The 5,311-nt window shown below is 44.1% G+C and overlaps 1 non-coding gene across 1 annotated transcript; it reads left to right on the top strand.

Annotated features, from left to right (window-relative positions):
• Positions 1-4,240: 4,240 nt before the first annotated feature.
• Positions 4,241-4,313, top strand: trnak-cuu (transfer RNA lysine (anticodon CUU)). Its single transcript has one exon. It is a non-coding gene; the product is annotated as a tRNA-Lys (tRNA).
• The last annotated feature ends 998 nt before the right edge of the window (positions 4,314-5,311 follow it).

Here is a 5,311-nt window from a genome sequence, read left to right as displayed (position 1 = left end):
TTTTACATGGATCATGTTCCTCCATCCAGCCCAATAGAAATAAATTAATTTATTGAGTTTAAAAAAACTGGTGGAAATTGATACTATTGATACATATATAGAACTGGAACTTCGGTCTCAAGTGCTCCTCCTATCAAGAATAGGCACACAGACAATCAATGGTTTTATAACTGAGTCATAAACACTTACAATTTTAAACTTTTCTCATAAAATACAGTATGTTAATGAGATAGGCATAAAAGTTCATCACATGTAAAGAGAAAATGAATGATAGGAGATACCACTGTCCCTCAGTAAGTAAAGTATTATTTCTTTCATACTGCATAAGGTTGTCGATTAATTAACGGTGATGAAATCTATTCTGATTTTTTCACATCAACTGAATGTCGTCAATTTTATAAGGCTTTGAATTTAGAAACTGTGCTTCAAAAGTTACCGCCCTGACCTGGAATCGAAGGTTTTTTCGGTGGCATGAGGACTGGTTTTACCCAATCATTTAAAGGTGATTTCAAAGAATCACGTGGCGTTACATTCAGATCACGGTTACAATGTGTTTCGATGTGAAACAAGTGGATTGAAAAGGACAATAATGACATCAATCATTACCCTGCAGCGATGCAGCAATGCAGCGTTCCCTGGTGGTCCAGTGATTTGGAGCTGGGGACGAGCGATTCGTCGATGGGTTGTTTGCGGCATTGATCTGCTGTTGAGAAGCGAGGCGGCAATGCAGGATCTTTTACTAATCTCTCACAACTCAACTGAAAGCAGCCGGAATGTGCAGCTTTGAGAGGGGTTTCTGCACCGTCAGGGCTGGAAACGGGAGGGAGTGAGAGACACTGGGGAGAGTGTGAGAGTGTACAGAACTGTATGAGAGAAACAGCAAATGTAACAGTGCTGTGAGAGATTGCACTTTGTTAAGATTGGACCACTACTGTGAATTATTAAATTTTTACTAATATTTAAATAAACACATTTTTTAAATGATTTCGCACAGTTTCGAACCACTTTCGCATATTAGGCAAACGAAATAACCATTGAACTATGGAAATGCTGAGATTATATACTGTTAAAAACATAACCAGAGCCATAACCTACAGAGCTGGCCTGCACTGCAAGAACTGGTTTTATGAGAAGAGAATGACGGTGCTATATTTAGGACGGCTATGAGTGTGGCAGGAATTGATCAAGTGTTTCCCAGACTTTACACACAGGAACAGCAGGTGGCCATTTAGCAGCGAGTGGTTAGGTTCTGGAATGCACTGCTTGAAAGTGCGGTGGAGGCAGACTCAATCTTATCTATCAAAGGGGAGTTGGATAAGTGTCTCTGAAAGAAAAGCAATTGCAGGGCTACGGGAAAGGGCGGGAGAGTGGGACTCGCTGAGAGTCGGCACGGGCTCGACGGGCCGAATGGCCTTCCGTGCTCTAACCATTCCATGATTCTATAAGTTAGTGGCACATTTCATACTGTGGGTGGAATCAGAACATTGCATAGGGACATAGAGTGAATCGGCATAACTGCAGGCACCTGATTGAGGAGATTGGGGGGGGCGCGGAAATTCGCGAGTTTAATGACTTTGAAAGGAATATTTTTGTTTTCTGCAGTTTCGGTCAGAGAAATGTTTGTGAAAGGAATTTTTTGAAGAAAGTGATCCAGCATTTAATCTTCTGCCTCAACACGTCATTCTGGGTGTCAGGGTCACATTTCGTTTTTAATTTATTCTTCTAGAATATATATTTCCTTTGCTGTTTCACAATAACCAGGCCCTTGCTCTAAAGTCTGTCTTACTGTTTCCCCAGTCTCCTTTTGATGTTACCAGCATTGAACATTTTGAACCAGACCCCGAAAGCAGTGTGTAAAATGGTTTATGGTTTAAGAGTTAACTTGCTGAGCATCGATAAATTATCCAATTGTGGACTCTCCTTCAGTAAGCATTTCTTTATTTGGGCAAAAGAAGATCATTGGTTAATTAACGATGTATTCCCGTGAAAGCAACATAAAATGTAATTAAAAAATAATCAACAAACTTGGTGTTCTAACCCGAGAACCTGAGATTAAAAGTCTCATGCTCTATCAACTGTGTTAGTCGGGCTTCTGCTAAAGCTCACATTTTTGTCACTGATTCCAACCAGGCGCCCGTTGGCTCCACCCCAGATGTTTAAACTTGCTTTCGAGGAACTGCCAGGATCTTCTTGAATCTGGCCCCTGATCCTTACATGCTTATCATCTTAAGACCATTCACAGGGCAACAAACTCACCTCCGAGCATGTATGAGGAGAAAGCTCCAGAAAATATTCCCAACCGGTGAGCTTTCGCGTGTGAAGCGAACGTGTTAACCATGCACTGCGGAAACATCTTCACTTTCAGCACCCGGTCAGACGGAAATGTGAAGCGCGCAGGTGAACTGCTGAATCCCACTTTTAAGGAGCTGTCCGTGGTACCAAGCAAATGAGTTTGGCTTAAATAATAAAAAGAAGGAAAGGGATTTGAAACCACTCTTTAAGAGCAGATTGAAAAGTGAACACAGCACCTTCGAAAGCTCGGCCATCCAGACTGTAAGTTAAATTAAATTTTGAACTTTTGTGTCTTGTAACATGAATTAAATGAGGACATCTGGCATTTCTGTGCCTGACATCGGGGAAACAGTGAGACAAACCTTGGAGCAAGGGTCGGGTTATTGCCAAACAGCAAAGAAATTCTCAACTCCGGAAGAACAATGACCCCAACATGATTTGAATAGGCAGCTCTTTGATCGGGAGTCAGACACACTACCGTTGCTCCACGAGGTCTACAGTAGAGAGTGCTCATGTTTGTATTCATTAAGGTTCCTGAAACACAGTTTCATTTACCCTGCATTGGTGCAATGAAAGGGCTTCAAAATCCCCTGCCACTCCCACAGTGGGTCAGACAGCATCAGAAGCAGTGCACACCTGTCACTCACCCTCTCACGCCCGCTTTCATCACCTGCTGCCCGCAGACTGCAGCAAATCCAGTTCATCATCATCATAGGCAGTCCCTCGCACCGAGGATGACTTGCTTCCGCGCAAAAACGGATGAGTTCACAGGCGTCTCAATGATGGACCTAATATTCCAGGTCCGGAACTGCATGTTGAAGGGTGGAAGATGTCTGTGAGTGGATTGTTTTAACGTGTGGTGGCCCTTGCACCCTCGCCATCACAAGGGATTGACAGAGTGAGGTCTTGGTCCAGAGTCAATGGTTATCCAAGACGACTGGAGACCATCTCTGCTGCACGGACCCAGTGTGCACACATATCGCAGTGTGGGCTGGCCCGTACTGCCCCTGGGCCCCTGGCCCAGAACTTATGCTGCCACTGATCCCCGATCACATCCCTCGACATTCTTTCTCAGCTCCTGCTGTACCTGCCCAAGCTCCAATCACCGACCTGGACTTTGATGACGTCACTCTTCGCTACCGTCGGCCTCCTGCACCAGCTCGCACTGTACCTTGCCGTGGTACAGCACCACGCTGCACCCAGGCCGCCGCTCAACGCTCGTTTTATGGCCCCGAACTGCCACTGGTGTTCTCACGCAGGTCGGGGCCTCCACGATGCTCCGAGCAAATCCAGTTACATGCCGTTTCACCGCACCATTCTCGGCTGTGCTGGTAAGCTGACTATATTTAAAGCTATCGCAGAAACTGCGAGCAGTATTCCCTGGTAGTCTAGTGGTTAGGATTTGGTGCTCTCACTGCCATGGTCTGGGTTTGATTCCCGGTTTGGAAATAATATTTACAGAGCAAGTTGACAAAGATAATTTATGTCTGTGAGAGACTGAATAATTGTTTCACTCATCATTAATCCATCCACATGTGTAGCACACTGAAGTAAATTCAAATATGTTTGCCGAGCGACTGTCGAATTTTAATAACATTTTATACAACCGTAGAATCAGCAGAAAAAGAGGATATTCTGCCAATAGTATTTCATATATAGCCCATAGTGCAAGAGTAAGGAAGTCTTCCTACAATTGTTCAGGTCCCTGGTGAGACCACACCTGGAGTACTGCGCACAGTTTTGGTCTCCTTATCTGAGGAAGGTATACACTTGCCTTGGAGGTGGTGCAACGGAGGTTCACCAGATTGATTCCTGGGATGAGAGGACTGTCCTCTGGTGAGAGATTGTTTCGAATGTGCCGATACTCTCTGGAGTTTGGAAGAAAGAGACGTGATCTCATTGAAACGGCCAATATTCTGAAGGGGATCGACAGAATGGATGACGAAAAGCCCGGCTAGCTCAGTCGGTAGAGCATGAGACTCTTAATCTCAGGGTCGTGGGTTCGAGCCCCACGTTGGGCGATTACTTTTACGTTGCTTTCGCGGGTAAATATCATTAATAAACCCATGATCTTCTTTTGCACAATGATAAAAATGCGAACTCAGGGATGTTGATAATTTAATCAAATAATGAAAGCAGCGCCTCAGACCGCTCGGCCGTCCGTACTGTTAGATGCTCCAGTTAAAAGTTATTGCTCTGGAATGTTTTAGACTGGGCGCTTGTTCAGGGTTGCTGGAAGGCCCAGTGACCGGGGTATCCTCTCCCCCGGGGATTTCTTGAGCTCTGCTCGGTGCACGGCGAGCTTTGGCCCAGCTCTGAGGTTGCTTGCATCCCTGGGATGGACAATAAACCTCTGAGCTCTGGAACTGGGGAAGAACGAATAATTAACAAGTTGTTTGTCGGTTTCAAATGCAGCTTAGATCTGCTGGTATAAACCGGTAGCATTTCTTTCATTCTCAGAAACAACGCTAACAGGAACAGTCAAAACTTCAATAAATTAACTTTAATAATTCATGAAACTTTAATCCTTGTTGAAGTTTTATCCCCGATCTGATTTTACACAATCTGTATTTGAGGAGACTGGTTTTAAATGTTCGTTGCTCATGGAACAAGGTATCCAAAACAGCTTGTATTCAATGTTATTGCAGACAAGTTTTTGCTTGAGATATAATGTTTCTGCGCAGGCTTTAACCGGAAACCATTCACGTGTGACGGAAATGTGATAACCACGACACGACAGACACTGCTACTTAGCTCAGTGCCCAGAGAGAGGTGTTCAGCAACAAGCTGAAATGCTCAATGCCTCTCTCTGCAAAAAGTTCCTTTCACAAACATTTCTCTGCCCAGAACTTCACCAAACAATAATGTTCTCCTTTCAAATTCATTAAACTCCCCAATTTCCACATTTGCAATTTTAATGACAAAGACGAAAAGCTTTTTCGATCAGAAAAGTGCAGGAATCTCCTGTGTTTAATGAAAGGGCTTTTGATTGTTGATTTCTGTGCACACCTTGTGTTAT

This window comes from Pristiophorus japonicus, unplaced genomic scaffold (genome assembly GCF_044704955.1).
Source record: "Pristiophorus japonicus isolate sPriJap1 unplaced genomic scaffold, sPriJap1.hap1 HAP1_SCAFFOLD_168, whole genome shotgun sequence".
Classification (NCBI taxonomy): domain Eukaryota; kingdom Metazoa; phylum Chordata; class Chondrichthyes; family Pristiophoridae; genus Pristiophorus; species Pristiophorus japonicus.
This window is presented reverse-complemented; position numbering and strand designations above follow the sequence as displayed.